Source organism: Canis lupus, chromosome 19 (assembly GCF_011100685.1).
Source record: "Canis lupus familiaris isolate Mischka breed German Shepherd chromosome 19, alternate assembly UU_Cfam_GSD_1.0, whole genome shotgun sequence".
Classification (NCBI taxonomy): domain Eukaryota; kingdom Metazoa; phylum Chordata; class Mammalia; order Carnivora; family Canidae; genus Canis; species Canis lupus.
In genome coordinates, this window is record NC_049240.1 from 13,462,610 (window position 1) to 13,483,295 (window position 20,686).

Here is a 20,686-nt window from a genome sequence, read left to right on the forward strand (position 1 = left end):
GAACTGCCTCTTGAGGACATCCCAATAAACTAATAAGTTTATGACACCCAGAAAAGCAGATTATCAAAAGGGAACCCTCAGCACCATGTGAATTTGAATGGAACTAGAGAGTAGTAAATTCTACTCCAATCACAGACATTTGGTCTGAGTGGGTCCTATTTGACTATAGAGTTACCCAAGCAGGCTACTCTAAGGTATCCAGTCTTTTTTTTTTTTTTTTAAGATTTTATTTATTTGTTTGAGAGAGAGAGAGAGAGAGTGAGAATGAGCAGTGGGGAGGGGCAGAGAGAGAGAGAGAGATTGAGATTGAAAAGCAGACTCTCTGCTGAGCAGGAAGCCTAACGCAAGGCTTGATCCCAGAACCTGGAGATCATGACCTGAGCTAAAGGCAGACACATAACTGACCAAGCCATCCAGGTGCCCCTAAGGAATCCAATCTTAATAAGATTTATTTTTGTCTATATATTTTAAAAGCTCATGCCATGTGTGGGAATATATACATTCTCCAATTTCCACTTCCTGATGTGAAATATATCAAGGGGTACACAAGTTTCCTTAAGAAACAAGATCTGAAATTGAAAGTCTTGTTTAGTCTCTAACTTGAATGAAGGGTTCATTAATAACAGAGTCTCCACTGGAACTCCATGAATCTCTAAGATAAGATAGTTACTAATTCCAGTCAGTGATTCAAGCACTGCAAACAACAGCAGCAAAAAAGTACCCTTTGGATAATTGGCACCTCTCTATTGTATTCTCATAAGAAAATGTCTTTTATAAGAGAGCCAATACCATCACATTTATAAGCATAGGTTAAAAGTTCTACTGAAGCCCTGTATCTCTGTTCAATCTTCATCTATAATTTATAACCAGTGCTACATTGTCAGCTTAAAGCTATGCCATCCTTGTTAAGCTCCACCAAATTTAATAAATACATAGGAATCTGAGGTTAACACTCCTATTTATTTAGGAATTTTCTGAAAGAGGAAAAATGATGTATAACCTTTTAAAAACAGAACAGGCAATGATCTGATCTGATAATAAATCTGTTTAATCAGCATATGAGAGAGAGCTCAGACCTTCTCTAACAGTAAGTAAGAAATACCACGTAACAAGACACCTGCTTATTCTTTAATGTTTATGAGAGGGCTATGTGTCCATGTGACATTAGCTAAGAAAGATGGTTCCCAGGGATGGACTATAGTCAAAAAGGCCAACCACAGACATAAAGTACTAAGTGAAATATTGTGGCTCAGGGGAAAATATAGTGGGAGTGTAAATATGTGGGTTACAGACACTAGCTAAGGGCAGACAGGGTGATTTGTGTCTCAGGCAGCTTCTAATAAATTTCTGGGTACCTTTTACAACCTTACCAAACTAGCTGTTCCAAACACAACAGCTGTGTCAACTGACTTAAATAGACTAAGTTATTAAGTCTTAACAAAATGAGGAGGAGTTGCTGCTATGATAACAAGCTATGGAACACAGTCAAATGTTTGGTAAGGGCTTAAAACAAGTGCTGGAACACTGGGTAAGTATTCAGAAGGAAGCTGAACAGATGTCATGGTGAAGAATAGATGATATTTTCATCAACGCATTTAAGGTCAGAAAAAGAATGACAGACATTAGGGCTTGAAAGAATCTTGGAGGATTACCTAACCCACGACTCTCTTGTTTAACATTTGAAGAAAATAAGACCAAGGAAAGTTGCTACTTGCCCAATGTCATGTGAGTTTTCTTCATTTCCTGTTTAGACTCTTTCAACCGTATTATTTTGGTCTCCTCTACTTAAGTTTCTTGAGGACAGGTACTTGAACCTTTTAGATCATCCTTGCATTCCATAATTGCTGTTTAATCAGGAATTTCATGGATATAAACTCTGGCCCCCTAGGCTTCCTCCATTCAAATCAATCTTTTTCCTTCCAGTTCCCATACACATGCAAATCAAGCAAATACTAATGCAACATCTTTCTCCTCATGACTTCATAGAGGAAGTAAACAGAGAGCCAGGTCTACCAGATTATTTTATTGCTCCCAAGATAAAGGAAGAGTCATAAGTATCACCCTTTAGGGAGACTAAAATTCATCCTTAGAGAAAAATGAAGGGCTAACATGATATACATGCTACAAAACAAATCTGCCAAATGAAGTCTGCTGGTGAGAGAAAAAACCCATACCACGTGTTGGTAAATTTTGCACTGAGTCTCAGGTAGCTGATTCGTAAATACCAAGTGAGGAATTAATTTCAGAAAGTCACATGGGAAATTTCATCTCAGTTTTGGTGATATAAATGCCCTTCATTCCTTCATCAAATATTTACTGAGCACCTACTCTGTACTCAGCACTGATTTAGACATTAAATATCCAGTGGTAAAAAGCCAAAGTATCTGCCCTTAGTCACTCAAACACAAAATCACAGTCTTTCTGAAAATTTCTTTTCCAAACCCTCTATTATCCAGCATCCTGTGTCCTATCCAGTGTCTCTTTTATCTCTTTTCCCCCTTTACATTTGCTTCTAGAACTAGTACATTAGCCCAGGCTTTTGTTGTCTTGGGCCTAAACCAGTTTTCATATTCTCAATCTTCTTTCAATCTAAAATGTACACCATGACCAGATAATGGTCTTAAAAATCCTGACTTATTCCGGTTTGTTCAATTCTCAAAAGCTTCAGATGGCTCCACATAGTCTACCTCAAACTCCTGACTGCCATTTCCCAGTCTCCGAGTTCTGGTTCTATTTCTCTATCCAAGCTTAATCAACAGGAATACTAATTCAGCAGCAATCTGAAGCTGCATCAAGGTTGGTTTTTCGTTTTGTTTTGTTTTTTTTACCCTATATCTTATAAGTTTACACAAAGGAAGAAAAGATTTGTAAGACAAGCAATTCTTTCATTTATATGGGCTAGGTTCTTAGAAAAGCTATTTTAAATAAATGTAAAGTATATAGACTTTAATTTCCCCATAGAACAATGTTATTATAAATATTAACACTCTTGACTAAGAAGCTAATGCCTAACATTTTTACTGCAGGTCAAGACAGTGGAAAAGTGTGGTAAGTCAAAACAACGTCAGGAGGATTTTCTTTTCTGTGGAAATAGTATACTTCTAACTAAGCATCCACCAAGCACCCCTTTGTGGAACCCACAATCACCATCAATTATCAACCTGTACACTATAAAATATAAATATTTCTCAAGTGTATGTAAGCAATCAAGGTAATACAATCATAAGTGTGCATGTATTTTTTAAGTATGCATTTACTATAATATGTTATCAAAACTTATTATATAATTTCATTGTTTACTTGATAACTTCCACTTTATTTTTATTGAAGTAATGCAGAAGGTGAGAGACACCTTCACTAAGGACTTAGAATTTAGGAGGTTTACTTGGGTCAATTCTTTTTTTTTTTTTTTTGACATTTAAAAAATTTTTATTTAAACTCAATTACCACATAGTGTATTAGTTTCAGAGGTAGAGGTCAGTGATTCATCAGTCTTATACCCAGTGCTCATTACATCACATGCCCTCTTTAATGCCCATCACCCAATTACTCAATCCCCTCACCCCCAGCCCTCCAGCAAACCTCAGTTTGTTTCCTATGATTAAGAGTCTCTTATGGTTTGTCTCCCTCTCTGATTTCATCTTGTTTTATTTTTTCCTCTCTTCACCTATGATCCTCTGTTTTGTTTCTTAAATCCCACACATGAGTGAGATCATATGATAATTGTCTTTTTCTGATTGACTTATCTCACTTAGATAAATAATACCTATTAGTTCCATCCACATCGTTACAAATGGCAAGATTTGGGACACTTGGGTGGCTCAGGAGTTGAGCGTCTGCCTTCAGCTCAGGGCATTATCCTGGAGTCATTAGGATGAGTCCCACATCAGGCTCCTAGCAGGGAGCCTGCATCTCCCTCTGCCTATGTCTCTGCCTCTCTCTGTCTCTCATGAATAAATAAAATCTTAAATTAAAAAAAAAGGCAAGATTTCATTTTTTTGATGACCGAGTAGCATTCCACTGTGTATATATATATATATACCACACATTCTTTATCCATTCATCTGTCAATGGACTCTGGATTCTTTCCATAATTTGACTATTGTGGACATTGCTACTATAAACATTGGAGTGTGGATGCCCCTTCATATCACTAAATTTGCATCTTTGGGGTGGATCCTCAGTAGTGTAATTGTTGGGTTGTAGGGTGGCTCTATTTTCAACTTTTTGAGGAAACTTCATACTGTTTTCCAGAGTGGCTGCACCAGCCTGCATTCCTACCACAATGTACACAATGTACAAGGGTTTCCCTTTCTTACTTGGGTCAATTCTGACAACATCTTTGAGAAAGAGAGACCTAGGGGCTACTTGCAAGTTTTTTCAGTGATAATGATAGACATATCAAATGGTTGGTACCTTTTTTTCTTTCAAAAAAAAAAAATCTTATAGTAAACTTAAAAGCTAAGCACTAGAGATTAAATTAAAGGTCTTTGTGTATTTGAAAACTTTCTTGAATGGCAATATTATTAGCATAATCACACTACAATAACTAAAAGTGAGACTCTCAATTAAATTTTCATCTTTTAATCTCTCATCACGTCTTTTTTCATAGTAATAAAAAGACCTAAAGTGCGGTAGACATAGCTAAGCCCAAAGAAAGTCAGCACAAAGTTTGATTTGGACCAAGTGAAGCAAGTCTCTCTACCTTGGTTACAACTCCGCTGTTGGCTGATCTTTATGGAAGGCAGCCAGCCTTCAGGATATAATCAGTCATTTACGTGAATTTTTATAGATAGATTATGTCACCGGGTTAATCGCTGATTTTCTCTGACAAACACTGTTTGAAACTGTTAAATACAAATGTTTTTGCTCCAGAGTGTATCAAAAGCTTTTAAAATGTGTATGTCTATTGATCAGTAATAGACTCAGCAATTTAAATTTGCATTAATTTTTTCCTAAGGAAATAAGTATTAAGTACACATATATTTATAAGAATGCTCATCATGATACTGTTTATAACCATGAAAAAAGGAAATAAGTGTCCATTAATAAATAAATAATTATTAAATAAAGATACAACCAGGCAATGTAAAACTGTCTTAGACTGGATTCTTGCCAGAAAGAAGAAGCCAAAGGACTGCACTCAGGTAATTTATTTTGAGAGGTGAATGCAGGGAATAGTAATGCAGGACCAAGAGGAATGGCACAAGGAAGAAGGAAAATCCAATTAAAGGTATATTATCAAACCAGAAACTATGGGAAACTGGAGTTTGATCTGACTGGAGACCTCAAAGGAACCACACAGAATGTGCCCCTCTAAAGTGTAAGCCTACACAATTGATTTGGGGAACATTTGTCCATTGGCTCTCGACCTCCACTGGTAAAGGTTTACCCATAAGGATTTACAACCTCATTCTGCCAAGTCGCCCATGCTCAAGTTTCTAAACAGGCCCCCACGGGTTTCCCGCATGAGGTGTGAAAAGTCCCAGGCAGAAACAGAAATATACGGTGCAACTAAAGCAGGTACTTGTAAGGTAACACATGTGCAATAGCTGGAGTAAAATTGGGGCTGAGAGGATATGAGATATGAGAGCTAGAGGCGTCTAACACAAATATTTGCCAGAGAAGTGATGATATAGTTCTGTTGTCTATTAACATAGCAGATATCTGTTACTGATAAGAGAATAACAAAGTTATTGTAGCAAGTTACAAAATGCTATATATAGTATGATCCCATTTATTTTAGTTAGCTAGCTTTAGTTTCTACTAAGAGTCCCACAAGGTGTTTTTAAAGGGAAGGGGTGTTTTTAGTGCGAGAATCAATTAAGCGATAAGGGAAATGGGAATCTCAGAGGAACCATAATACAGACAGCGCTCAGCCCTTAGGAGAATGGGAAGCCACAGAACTTGGATACTAAGTACTCTCTCCACTTCAGTTGCTCTCTCACTCATGACCTAGTTCTGCTCCTCTGTCTTGACTGGCTCCCATACCCTATTTTTTGTACATTTGAATCTCTGCTTCCTCATCTAAGACACTGTTTCTGTGTCTTCACAGATATCCCTTTATGTCTCTCTACAGTTGTACTGGTTGTTCATTGCTGGTATCCATTCTAATTGGTAGATGAATATGTCATATCATCTGTTAAATATTTTTAATAACAATTGTGGATACACACATGCACACAAACACATACATACATAGACACACACATATATGTATTATGCAATTTTGGAGGCAAGAGAAGAAACATGGAAGGAAACAGAAAAGAAATCATTAGAGAGAAACTAAATGAACTAGAGCCAGTGGAGGAAAGTATAACTATAACTGCACACACAAATATATAGTTTATATATACAGTAGCAGCAATACACACATAGAGGAATCTCCTTCAGCCCAGTGCCAGAAATAACTCTTTCTCCTTTCAGTCTATACATAGAATGTAGTTAGTAAAGGGAAGGGAGAATTTGTAGAAATTTGTTCTCTCCATCTCCAGATAATGTGTGTTTCCCTGGAGAAAGGTAAGGAGAAAATAGCTCATTAGTATACCTTTGTACAATAGATCAAAGTGGTCAGGTACTCATATGCTCATAATTAAATACATGAGAACCAGGAAACATAAAACTGTCATACTAGCATCAACTTTAAGAATTAGATGGTGTCCTAGGGGTGCTTGGGTGGCTCAGTTGGTTGAGCATCCAACTCTTGTTTTTGACTCAGGTCATGATCTCAGGGTCACAAGATCAAGCCCTGCACCTGGCTCTGCATACTGGGAGTCAGCATGGGATTCACTCTCCCTCTACCCCTTCTCCCACTGCCAAAATAAAAAATAGAATCTTAAAAAAAAAAAAAAAAAGAATTAGATGGTATCCCAGGTTTCCCATAAAAATCTGAAGAAGACCTTTCTTATTCATCTTGGTATGTTCTAGCACACAAATATATTCAATATTAATAAATATTCTACTGAAAATCAAGTACTTTAATTAAATATTACTTATAGCTAATATCTATCATTTTAGTTCCTGTATTCATCATGAACCTCTTTAAAAGAACTGCCTACCCAACTTCAGGCCATATGGTTTGAATGGCTTGGCCCCACTCTTAAATCAGGTATGAACCATGTCTGGATTAAGTTAATCAGAAAATCCAATCCTTCTTCCAACCATAAGGGGAGATTCTAAGAATAAGGCTGACACGTAGAAGCAAGAGATGAAGTGAGACCCAGCCCAAGAGATTTTTCTTGAGCACCTGTGTCATGCAACAGTTAAGCCAGTCTCCCCACTGGACTTGATAGTTATAAAAGTCAATTATGAAACTCCCCTTTTGATTCAATCCATTTAGATTGAGCTTTCTTTACTTTTAATCAAATGAAAATTAATTGATACACTGCTTCTAACATACAGATGCTGATTTGTTTCTATGATTTCTTCCAAGAATATATATAGAACAGATCCACGGAGAAATAAGCCTTGCCAATAAAGTATTTTGTAAGAGAGCCTTCACCTGGTTCTGAACACATTGGACCCCTAAATCTTGAGCTTAGTTAATTAAATTGGATCCTTACATTACATATATTTATTAAAATAACCTTATTCACATAACCTTAATTTCAAAACTTTCTAAAGATAGACTTATTAAGAACAATAGCTGACCTTTTGGAATGAGAACTATGAACAGAAATGAGAACTATTAAAAATTTAACTAAATTTGGCTACCAAAACAGCCTCTTGTCCAGATTTCCTTTTCTTTTCATTGTCCAGACCAATTCTCCACCTTTTTCATATTAGGTGTGGGATAGCACGCTACTTCTCAGTATTCATATCCATCACAGTTACTTGCAGTCTATCTATAGTGCCTCCAAACTCACTTTAAAATACCAAGTCCTTATTAATAACACTCCCAAAGAGGTCTCACCAGGCCTTCCTAGTATTTCAGACAATTTTTAGCTCTATGGTTCTTCCCAATTTAAAAACAAAATGAATTTCACAAACAGAATTGAAATGTCAAATTTTACTACCATCTGGATTTAAAAACTGCAAGAAAAACTAGGTTTGGGTTGTTTTATTTTTGTAGCCAAAGTGAATGTATTACAGTATATTTGTTTTCAGACCATTTACCTCTCTAACCTGCATTTCACTCCAGGGGATTAAGGTATTCAAATGAAAAAGAGGAGACCATCCAGAAAATTCTGAGAGAGCCTATAAAATTCAGTAGTTTCATTCGATATAATGGAAGAAAAATCTTCCAACTCCTCTTCATCATCATCATGAGAATAAACCCGATCTGCTCACTGCACTGAATTTAGAACCGTGAATGTGAGTTAACAACTTGGCTCTGCTCCTCTGGGGGCTTACAATCTGATATATGTACAGACATTAAGGATATACCAGCAATTTAACAAAGGCTTTATAGTCCACCCATTTAAAGCACAATGCAGTTCCAATGCTTCCAAGAATGGCAGCAGATAAGATACATCAGGATACATCTGACAATGGAGGAGAAGCACAATGATGGAGGTGAGTTTAAGTCTCTCCTGGCATGGGCAGCAAAGATGTCACCTCAGGTAAAAGCCCAGGATACACACAAAAGGTAACTGAGTAACTCCTTACACTGGAAAAATCCCTACAGAGTGCATCAGTTGATTCTCCCAAGAACTGCAATGAGTAGCAGATCAAGAACTACCTACCAAATTTTAGAGACATGAAAACTAAGACCCTAAGAGATTATGACTTGGTTTAGGCAATTTGTAAGGAGCAAGGTCAGGACCTACACCATAAAATGATACATTGACTTTTGGCCCATAGTTCCTGAATGGAAACCTGATTCCAAATGACTTGGTTTCTTCTCTACTGCAGTACTCCCCATATGCACATCATTCAGTCCCAACAAATGATCCTGCTATGCTCCAGGAACTGTGCTAGATGCTGGGAATACAGAAGTGAACAAGACAGACAAAATCCCTGTCCCTACTGAGCTTACATATAGCAGGGAATACAGATTTTTTTTCTGGCAAGCTTTTATTGAGGTAAAATATACAAAATACAAAATTTGCCATTTTAACCATCTTAGGGTTTACAGTTCAGTTCCCATAACATTTAATTATATTCACATTGTTGTGTATTCATTACCACCATCCATTTCCAGAATTTTTTCATCTTTCCAAACTGAAACTCTGCACCATTAAATAATAACTCCCCTTTCCTTCTCCCACCAGGCCTGGCAATCACAATTCTGTTTTCTGTCTCTGCTAATTTAACTACTCTAGGTACTTCATTTAAATAGAATCTTACAATGTTTGTCCTTTTGTGCATGGCTTATTTCACTTAGTCTTCAACGTTCATCCATATTTTAACATGTGTCAGAATTTTCTTACTTTTTAAGGCTGAATAATATTCCATTATATGTATATAGCACATTTTATTTATCCATTCATCTGTCAATGGACATTTGAGCTATTTTGGCTATTGCAAATAATGCTGCAGTGAACAGTGGTATATAAATCTGTTTGAGGTGCTGCTTTCAATTCTTTTGAGTATATACCCAGAAGTGGAATTGTTGGATTAGATGGTAAGTTTATTTTTAATTTTTAGAGAAATGACTATATCATTTTTCACAGAAGCTGCACAATTTTACATTCTCAACAGTATTACACAGAGTTCCAATTTCTCTACATCCTCACCAACACTTCTTATTTTCTGGTTGTTTTTTTTTTTTTAATAAGAGTCACCCTAGTGGGTATGAAGTAGTATCTTATTATGGTTTTGATTTGCATTTCCATAATGGTTAGTGTTGTTGAGCATTTTTTCATGTGCTCACTGGCCATCTGTATATCTACTTTGGAGAAATGTCTATTCAAGTCCTTTGCCTATTTTCAAATCGGGTTGTTTCTTTTGTTGTTATTGAGTTGTAGGATATTAATCCCTTACCATATTTATGATTTGCAAATTTTTCCCCCATTCCATGAGTTGTCTTTTCACTCTATTCATAGTATCCTTCGCTGATGTGAACACAGATTTAAATACTTACAAGTGTCGGGGATACTATTGAAATAAAGATATGGGCATAAATAATAAGAAACCTCACCTAGACTGAGAAGTTGAAGGTCTTCCTCCCTCATTCACTCACTCAACATTCACTGCTCTAGGCAAAAGGGATATAACACTGAGTGAAATAGACAAATTCTTGGGTACCAAGAAGCTCCCATTCTAATAACATTCATGAAGCAACATCTTAGCAGAAAGATGAAAAATAAAGAGCAGTTTGTTGGAGGTAAGTAGAAGGATAAGGGAAAAGAAATGAGAAAGTAGAAGGAGCTCTTCAGGGGCAAGAAACAGCCTCTCTGAGAGCCCATATAAGAATGAGAAGATGATATGTTTAGAGAACAGAATGAAGTCTACTGAGACTTGAGCAGAGAGAGCAGCAAAAAGTAAACCTAAAAGAGTAAGCAAGCCAGATTACAGAAATCCATATGCTGTGCTAGGACTATGGTTATTATCCTAAAGCAATAAAAAGCCATTAAGCGTTTTAATCAGAAGAGTGACATAAACAGACTTAATATTTATGAAAGATTACCTGATTCCAGAGAAGAAAATGGATAGAAAGGAAGGAGGCCTAGAGTAAGTGGCCAATGAAGAGGATGATGCAATAGTGGAGCTGGGGTCAGAAGAGGAAAAAGCTGTACTAATAAGAACACTAAAGAGAGCTGACAAAAAAATAACGTTAACTACTTAATTAAAGTAAGAAACTTATCTGCTAATAAAAGGCCCAAGGAGTAGCCTTAGGTGCAACTAGATACAGGGATTTACATGAAGTCAACAGGTCCTCCCCCTCACCACATAAATCTATATTGGAAATATGTCACTTATAGCTGTCCCCAAATTATCCTTATAATTTTAGAGTTTTCTACATTGTGAATTCTATCTCCCAAAAATAGAATATAAAAAATTACATTTATCAGGGAGTCAGTGAAGATGGCCAGACTAGGAGGATCCTGAGCTCACCTCTTCCAAGGACACCCAAGATAACAGCTACATCTATACGACTAACTCTGAAAATAAGCTGAAGACTGGCAAAACAGATTTTCCACACTTAATTGTACAGAGAAGGTCATATCAATAAGGATAGGAGAGGCAAAGACATGATTCTGAACTAAACCCCTAGCAGGAATAGCCACAAACAGGAGGGACACCACAAGCATGGAGAAGCAAGAGGCAGACCTCATACCAGGCACCTTAGTCCCTGGGGACCTATACTTGAAAGAAAGACAAGTCCCCATAATTTGTGGCTTTAAAATTCAATGGGCTTAACACCAAGAGAGTCGGAGGGCAATAGGAAACTGAGTTGCTTCCCTTAAAGAGCCTGAATAAAAAATACCTTAGCCCAGGACATAGTACAAAAGTAACAGTTTGAAAAGTGCTTGGTATATAACTAAAGATTTAGTGACTAATCTTAGAGGATGTGCTAGAGGCGCAGGGATCGGCAGGAGATTTCTCCAGGAAAAAAGTGCTGGTAGACAGAATTTCTACCCGCCCCCCTTACCCCATCCCCAGCCCAGATAGCCAACACTTGCAGTAGCCAACACTAACACTCTCAATTTACCTGGCTAGCACCAGGTGTCCAACCCTCATGTCCCCTGAAGACCCACTCCATCCAACCAACCCACCTCTGTAAACATCCCTCCAAAGCAGCTCCTGCCCCACCACACCCAGCAAGCAGCCCCAGTAGGGACCAGCCCGCTCCAAAGTGACTCCTGCAATCCCGCAGTTCTAGCAGCCTGGCTGGCTGTTCAGGGAGCAAGCCCTAGTTTAGTGTGCCTACAACCATGATGGAGAAGCTAAATCCAAACACCTAGGCTGACTGCCAGGACAGTGCACCAATGAGAGCCTCTTAGTTAGCCACTGCATAAAAAGAAAGCTCTGCTCTTCAATGTGCCTGCAGTAGTGAGAGCCTAACTACAAACATGTAGGCTGACTGCTGGCTCCATCCACCATGAGCTTATGGCAGCCTTAGACAGGCATCTCAAAAAAGATATGGACCAAATCCTGCCCATGTATCCACAACAAGCAAGGTGGGTCAACGTAACCAGCTTGGCTGAAAGCAACTGCTGCTTAGCTACAAAAGTAGGATGCATGCATCCCACGCAGGAGACACCCCTGAAGATCCCAATTCTAGAAACTAGGAGAGATTGCACTACAAGGCACCACAGTACTTCTTCTACACAAGGCCACTACTTTCAAGACCAGGAGATAAAACTGATATACCTAATACATAGAATGAAAACAGAGGTAGATAAGATGAGAAGATGGAGGAATATATCCCAAATGAAACAACAAAATCACAGTAAAAGAGCTAAATGAAATAAAAATGAGCAATATTTCTGATAAAGAATTCAAAGTAAAGGTCATAAAACTACTCAATGGACTTCAGATAACAATGGATGGATTTAGTAGGAACTTCAACAAAGGGAGAAAATATAAAAAAGAACCAGTCAGAGGTGAGGAATTCAGTAACTGAAATTAAAAATATACTATAGAGGATCAATAGCAGATTAGAGGATGCAGAAGAATGGATCAGTGATCTATACTCTGGAAGACAGAGTAAGAGAAAGCAACCAAGCTGAGCTGCAGAAAGAAAAAAAGAATAATAAAACATGAGTAGAAGTTAAGGGAACTCAGCAACATTGTCAAGTGTAATAACAATTGCATTGTAGATTCCAGAACGAGAAGAGAATGAAAGCAGTAGAAATGTTCATTTAAACAAACAATAACTGAAAAATTTCCTGATATGGGCAAAGAAACAAACATCCAGGTCCTGGAAGCACAGACAGCCCAAGGAGGTCCATACCAAGACACATAATAATTAAAATGGAAAAATGTAAAAAACAAAAAAAAAAAAAAAAGGAAAAATGTAGGGGCGCTTGGGTAGCTCAGTCAGTTAGGCATTCAACTCTTGATTTTGACTCAGGTCATGATCTCAGGGTCATGAAATCAAGCCCTCTGTTGGGCTCCATGCCTAGCAAGGAGTCTGCTGAAAATTCTCTCCCTTTCCCTCTCTTCCTCTCATGCATGCATGCTTTCCCTCTCTTACCCTCTCTCTCTCAAATAAATGAATAAATCTTTTTTAAAAAGTTGAAAAATGTAGTGATAAAGAGAATTTTAATAGCAGCAAAAGAAAACAGTTTCAAATGAGAGAAACACTACAAGGCTATCAGCTGCCTTTTTAGCAGAAACTCTGTAGGCTGAAAGACAGTGGCATGATATATTCAAAGTGCTGAAAAGAAAAATCTACAACCAAGAACACTCTACACAGAAAGGTTATTATCATTCAGAACAGAAGGAAAGAGTTTCTCAGACAAAGGTTAAAGTAGTTCAACACCACCTAATCCATCTTACAAGAAATGTAAAAGGAAATTCCTTAAGTGGAAAGAAAAGGCCATGACTACAAGTAAGAAAATTATGAAAGAAAAAATTTCACAAGTAAAAGCAAACATGGTAAAGGTAGTAGATTAATCACTTATAAAGCCATAAGGGAAGTAAAAACACAAAAGTAGTAAAATTAATTATTTCTATAAAAATTAGACAAGAGATACATAAAACAGAAAGATGTAAAATGTGACATCATATACATAAAAAAGTAAAGAAATAAAAATTTAGTGCTGTTAGAATGTGTTCAAACTTAAGTGACCATCAAATTAATAAAGACTGTTATACACATAAGATGTTATATATGAACCCAATGGTAACCACAAATTAAACACCTATAAGAGTTATATAAAAACTACAGAGAAATTTCACAAGTACAACACTAAGGAAAACCATCAAACCACAAGGGAAGAGAACAAGAGAAGAAGAAAGGAATAGGTGAGAACTAAAAAACAACTGGAAAAAAACAAAATGGCAATAAATACATACCTATGAATAATTACTTTAAATATAAATGGACTAAATGCTCCAATCAAAAGACAAAGGGTGACTGAATGGATAAAAATACAAGACCCATCTATATGCTACCCACAGGAGACTTACTTCAGACTTAAAGAGATAAACAGACTGAAAATGAAGGGATGGAAAAACATATACCATGCAAATGGAAGTGAGAAAAAAGCTGGGGTAAGAATACTTACATCAGACAAAATATTCTTTAAAGTAGACTGTAGAGAGCGGACACCCAAGACTCCAAGATGGTGTCACCCATACCAGTGAAGGAAAAGAAGCTCATGGAGGTGAAACTAGGAGAGCTGCCAGGCTGGATACTGATGCAGGATTTCACCCCTAAGGGCATTGCTGGAGCATTTCAAAGAGGTTACTACGGGTATTACAAGTAAATCAATGTGAAGAAAGGGGGCATTGCTGGGATTTCTATGGTGCTGGCTGCTTATGTGCTTTTCAACTACTGTCGTTCTTACAGGACCTCAAACATGAACGGCTACACAAGTACCACTGAAGAGGGCCCAGTGTGGAAGCACATTTGGCATTCCTGACCATGACTTTTGCCTGGCATCCTTGAATCCTTCCATTGCTTAATTCACAATTAATATCCAATAAAAGTTGACTGGTACTCGAAAAAATAAAAAAATAAAAATAAAGCAGACTGTAGCAAGAGACAGAAAAAGAGCACTATATAATGATAAAGGGATCAATCCAGTAAAAGGATATAACAACTGTCAATATCTGTGCATCCAAAAGAGAAGCACCTTAATACATAAAGCAAATACTAACTGACACCAAGGGAGAAATCGACAGTAATATGTTAATAGTAGAGGACTTTAACACTTCATTTACATCAATAGAGACACCATTCAAACAGAAAATCAATAAAGAAACAGTGACTTTGAACAACATATTAGAACAGATGAATTTAACATATATACCAAACATTCCATATAAAAACAGAATACACATCCTTCTCAAGTGCATATAAAACATTCTCCAGGGTGGATCAATATTAGGTGACAAAACAAGTCTCAATAAATTCAAGAAGATATAAATCATATCAAGTATGTTTTCCAACCACAACAGCAAAAAACTAGATATCAAATACAAGGAAAAATCTGGAAAGAATATGAATACATAGAAGCTAAATAACATGGATCAGTCAAGAAGTCAAAGAGGAAGGGTGCCTAGGTTAAGCATCTGCTTTTGGCTCAGGTCATACTCCAGGGGCCTGGGATTGGACCCCAGGTTGGGCTCCCTGCTCAGTGGGGAGCCTGCTTTTCTCTGCCCCTCTGATGATCCCCGTTTGTGCTCCCTCTCTGTCAAATAAATAAATAAAATCTTTAAAAAAAAAAGAAAGAAATCAAAGAGTAAAAAATGTATGGAGACAAATGAAAATGAAAACATAATGGTCCAAAATCTTTGGGACACAGCAAAAGGAGTTCTAAGGAGAAATTTATAGTGCTACAGGCCTATCTCAACAAATAAGAAAAATCTCAAACTACCTAACTTTACACCTAAAGGAACTTGAAAAAGAAGAACAAAGCCAAAAGCTAATGTAAGGAAGGGACTAATAATGATTAGAGCAGAAGTAAATGAAACAAAGACTAAAAGAATAACAGAATAGGTCAATGAAAGCAGAAGCTGGCTCTTTGAAAGGATAAACAAAATTGATGCACCTATAGCCAGACTCATTAAGAAAAAATGAGAGGGAACTCAAATAAAATCACAATGAAGGAGGGGGAATAACAAATGGCACCACAGAAACAAAAAGAATTATAAAAGAACATTATGAAAAATTATATGCCAACAAATTGGACAACCTAGAAGAAATGGATAAATTCCTAGGGACATACAAATCTCCCAAACGTAATCAGAAAGAAACAGAAAATTTGAACACAGATTACTAGTAATGAAATCAAATCAGTAATCAAAAAACTCTCAACAAACAAAAGTCCAGGACCAGATGACTGAATTCTACCAAACATTTAAAAAAAAGAGTTCTACCAAACATTTTGAGAAAAGTTGATTCCTGTTTTTATCAAACTGCTCCAAAAAAACAGAAAAGGAAGCAAAATTTCCACTCATTCTATGAGGCCAGCATTCCCAATACCAAAGCCAGACAATTACCAAAAAAGCATGAACATAGATTCAAAAAATCTTCAACAAAATATTAGCTAAATATTAGCAAGCCAAATTCAACAACACATTTAAAAAATCATTCACCATAATCAGAGATGCAAGAGTGGTTCAATATTACAAATCAATCAATGTGATATATCACATTTATAAGAGAAAGGATAAAAACTATATGAACATCTCGATAGATGCAAAAAAAATTGACAAAATGAAGCATCTGTTCATGGTAAAACTCTTAAAAGAGTGTGTTTTTGAGGGAACATATCTCAACCTAATAAACATAATATATAATAAACCCAGAGCTAATAGCATACTCAGTGGTGAAAAACTGAGAGCTTTTCCTCTAGATAAGGAATAAGACAATGATGTGTCTACTTTCACCACTTTTATTCATCATAATACTGGAAGTGTTAACTATAGCAATCAGACAAGAAAAAGAAATAAAAAGCATCTTAATGGGTAAGGAAGAAATAAAACGGTCACTATTTGCGGTCACATCACTATATGATGTGATGCTATATATAGAAAACTCTAGGGACCCCTGGATGGCTCAGTGGCTGAGCATCTCCCTTCAGTTCAGGGAATGATCCCAGGATCTGGGATCAAGTCCTGCATCAGGCTTCTTGTAGGGAGCCTGCTTCGCCCTCTGCCTATGTCTATGCCTCTCTGTGTCTCTCATAATAAATAAATAAAATCTTAAAAAAAAAGAAAGAAAACTCTAAACTCCACCAAAAAACAACAACAACAAAAAAACTATTAGAATTGATAAATGAATTCAGTAAATTTGCAGGATATAAAATTAATATACAGAAATCTGGTGCATTTCTACTTACTAATAAAGAAGTAGCTGTAAGAGAAATTAAGAAAACAATCCCATTTACAATGTACCATAAAGAATAAAATACATAGGAATACATGTAACCAAGGTAAAAGACCTATACTCTGAAAACTATAGGACACTGTTGAAAGAAACTGAAAATGAGGGGTGCCTGAGTGGTTCAGTCAGTTAAGTATCAACTCTTGGTTTCAGCTCAGGGGCATGAGATTGAGCCCTGTGTTGGTCTTTGTGCTCAGTGTGGAGTCTGCTTGAATTCTTCTCCCTCCTCCCTCTCCCACTACTTCCCCCTCCTCCCTCTCCCACTACTTCCTCCCTCCTCCCTCTCCCACTACTCCCCCCACTCATGCTTTCTCTTTCTAAAATAAACAAACAAATAAAATCTTTATTTAAAAAAAAAAGACAGAAATTGAAGATAATACAAACAGGTAGAAAGATGTACCATGCTCATGGATTGGACAAATTAGTATTATTAAAATGTCTATGTTACCCAAAGAAATCTACAATGCAAAATACAAACAGTATTTTTCACAAAACTAGAATAAATAATCCTAAATTTTGTATGGAACCACAAATACCTAAAATAGCCAAAGCACCCTTGAGAAAGAGTAAAGCTGAAGGTACCCTGATTCCAGATAACAAACTATACTACAAATCTATAGCAATCAAAACAGTATGGTACTGGAACAAAAACAGACACATAGATCAATGGAACAGTGTAGAGGGCCCAGAAATAAACCCACACCTATATGATGAATTGATTTATAATAAAAGCAACAAGAAAATACAATGGGGAAAAGACAGTCTTTCTAATAAATGGTATTTGAAACCCAGATAGCTACATGCAAAAGAATGAAACTGGATCACTTTCTCACATCATTTAACAAAAATCAACTACAAAAAGGATAAAAGACCTAAATATAAGGCCTGAAACCATAGAGGAGGAGTTAAGTTGGAGGAGTAGTAGGGGGGCCCTGAGCTTGCCTCATCCCTCAAACACAACTAGATCAACATCAAATCAACATTTTGAACAACTAGGAAATCAGTCTGAGAATTAAGAAAATAATCTGCATAACTGGAGGGAGAGAACATGGCAGATGTGAAGTTCAGAGACGTGAAATGAGGGAGAGAAGGGAGCCCTTTTTGTGAACAGAAGTCAGGGAGAGAGGGACAGAACAAGAGACAGCAGCACTAGGAGTTCGCACAAGATGTCATGGTATAGGAATCCCCTGGGTCACACTAGAAGACAACACATCCTTTCCTGGGATACACTTGGAAGAGAGTATATTTCCTCTCCAAGGACATAAAGCCTGTAGGGCACCACTGACGTTTAACAGCAGGAGACAGAGGTGTGTGCAGAGAGCAGATAACCTGGTCACAGCTTTTCACTGGGCTTCACCATATACTCCAGGCACCTACCTGTGCAGTTGTGTGACTGCTTTTCTGGGACAGAACAGTGCCAGATACAATGCTGTGAGGCTCTCTTCCAGGGGAGGAGAGCAGGTCTGCTCCTTGCCAGGTCCTTTAAGTTTTGGAGTTTTGAATCCCAGCCACCGGCCAGAGATAAAACATAGGAGAACTATGGTGCCAGGCCTACTGACAGCCTGGGCATGGACAGGTTGAGGGCAGAGATCTGATGAAAGCCTGAGACTTTGTCCCAGGAGGAACAGTGGAGGCCACAAGTTCCACTCTGGGGATAAGCAGGCAGTGTGACACCATCTTCCACTGTATCCCTACCCCTTTCACCCATCAGCATGGGCAGACTTCAGACTTCAGGGAGAAATATAACACCTTCAGATGGCATGGGACTTGCTTACACCAAACCCCATCCCCCTCACCTGGCAGAGGCATCTTTACAAGGGCAAGTCAACATTTGAGCCAGCCCAGCAGGCCTTTCCCTCAGAAGACCAACACATGTCCCCTGCATGCACCAAGTCTACTAATCACAGAGTGCTCCAAAGCATCAGCTTCAGTTCTGGTGGAAATAGGACAATTATTAGTTTTATTAGTAGTAGTAGTATTTTAATTTTTAATTTAATTTTTATTTGTTTCTTTGGAATCAGGCTTATAGTTTTTGTCAGTTGGCTGGTTGGTTTCATTTTCTAGTTTTTTGGATCAGGCTTTTTTTTTTCCTTCTTTATTTTTTGGAATCAGGCTTATAGTTTTTTTGTTTGTCTATTTGTTTTTGGGTTTTGTTTTGGTTTTTTTTGTCCCTTTTCCTTTTCTCTTTTCTTGGATTTTTTTAAAAATCAGGCTTATCTTAACAAACAAATCAAAGCACACTTGAAGTTCCAAACACTCCTCATAGCAGGCAAGGAGGAACTCTGCAGAGGACTGACCTATGGGAAAGAGCAGTCAAAACACAACACCAGAGTGCACACAGAAAAACTTCTGGAAGTTGCCAGGCCCTGGACAGTGTATGGCTCCTTCTTAATGAAGTATTACTCTCAGGAGCAGAAAACATAGCAAGCTATCATATCACACAAAAGACAGAAACCTAGACATGATGACAAAAAGGGATTATCTCCAAAAGAAAAATTAAGAAAAAAAATCACAGCCAGGGATTTGCTCAACACAGATATAAACAATGTATCTGAATAAGAATTTAGAACAAGTCATCAGAATACTAGCTCAGCTTGAGAGAAGCATAGAAGACACCAAGGAACCCTGGTTCAGAGATGAAAGACCTAAGAACTAGTCAGGCCAAAATACAAAATGCTATAACTGAGATGCAAAACCAACTGGATATAACCACAACAAGGATGGAAGAAGCAGAGGATCAAACAGATGATAAAGAAGATAAAAGTATGGGAAATAATGAAGCTGGAAAGAAGGGGGAAAGAAAACTATTATTAGATGACAAACACAGACTTCAAAAACTCAATGATTCCACAAAGCACAATAATATCTATATCACATGAGTCCCAGAAGAAGAGTGGGAAAAGGTGGCAGAAGTTTTATTTGAACAAATTATAGCTGAGAACTCCCCTAATCTGGGGAAAGAAACAAGAATTCAGGTCCAAAATGCACACAGAACTCCCATGAAATAAAAAAAAATAGGTAAACCCCAAGACATATCAAAAGTGAAACTTACAAAACACAAAGATAAAGAGATAATTCTGAAAGCAGCTAGGGACAAAAGATCCTTAACATACAAGAGTAGACACATAAGGTTAGTAGCAGATCTGTCTACAGAAACTTGACAGGCCAGAAGAAAGTAGCATGATATATTCAACATGCTGAATGAGAAAAATATGCAGCCAAGAAAACTATAACCAGCAAGGCTGTCATTCAGAATAGGAGGAGAGATAAAGAGTTTCCAAGATAAGCAAAAATGAAAGGAGTTCATGAACACTAAACCAGCGCTGTGGGAAGGAAAGATCAAAAACAACAAAGACTAGAGAGGAACAGAGACAATCCACAGGAACAGGTAATGCAATGGTGCCAAATTCATATCTATCGATAATCATTCTGAATGTAAATGAACTAAATACTCCAATCAAAAGATATAGGGTATCAGAATGGATTTAAAAAAAACAAGACCCATCTATACTTTGCTTACAAGAAATTCATTTTAGACCCAAAGACACCTCCAGATTTAAAGTGAGGGGGTGGGGAAATATCCATCATGCTAATGAACATCAAAAGAAAGCTAGAGTAGCTATCCTTATATCAGACAAACTAGATTTTAAACCAACAACTATAACAAGAGATGAAGAAGTACACTATATCATCATAAAAGGGTCTATCCAACAAGAAGACCTAACAGTTATAAATATTTAT

General features: G+C 37.2%; 1 protein-coding gene and 1 pseudogene across 6 annotated transcripts in view; one reads left to right on the forward strand and one right to left on the reverse strand.

The window, feature by feature from the left end:
* Positions 1-20,686, reverse strand: part of LOC102151797 (importin subunit alpha-8-like) — a 256,796-nt gene that overhangs the window by 193,732 nt on the left and 42,378 nt on the right. The window lies entirely within an intron of this gene.
* LOC100683347 lies at positions 14,178-14,554 on the forward strand (annotated as a pseudogene).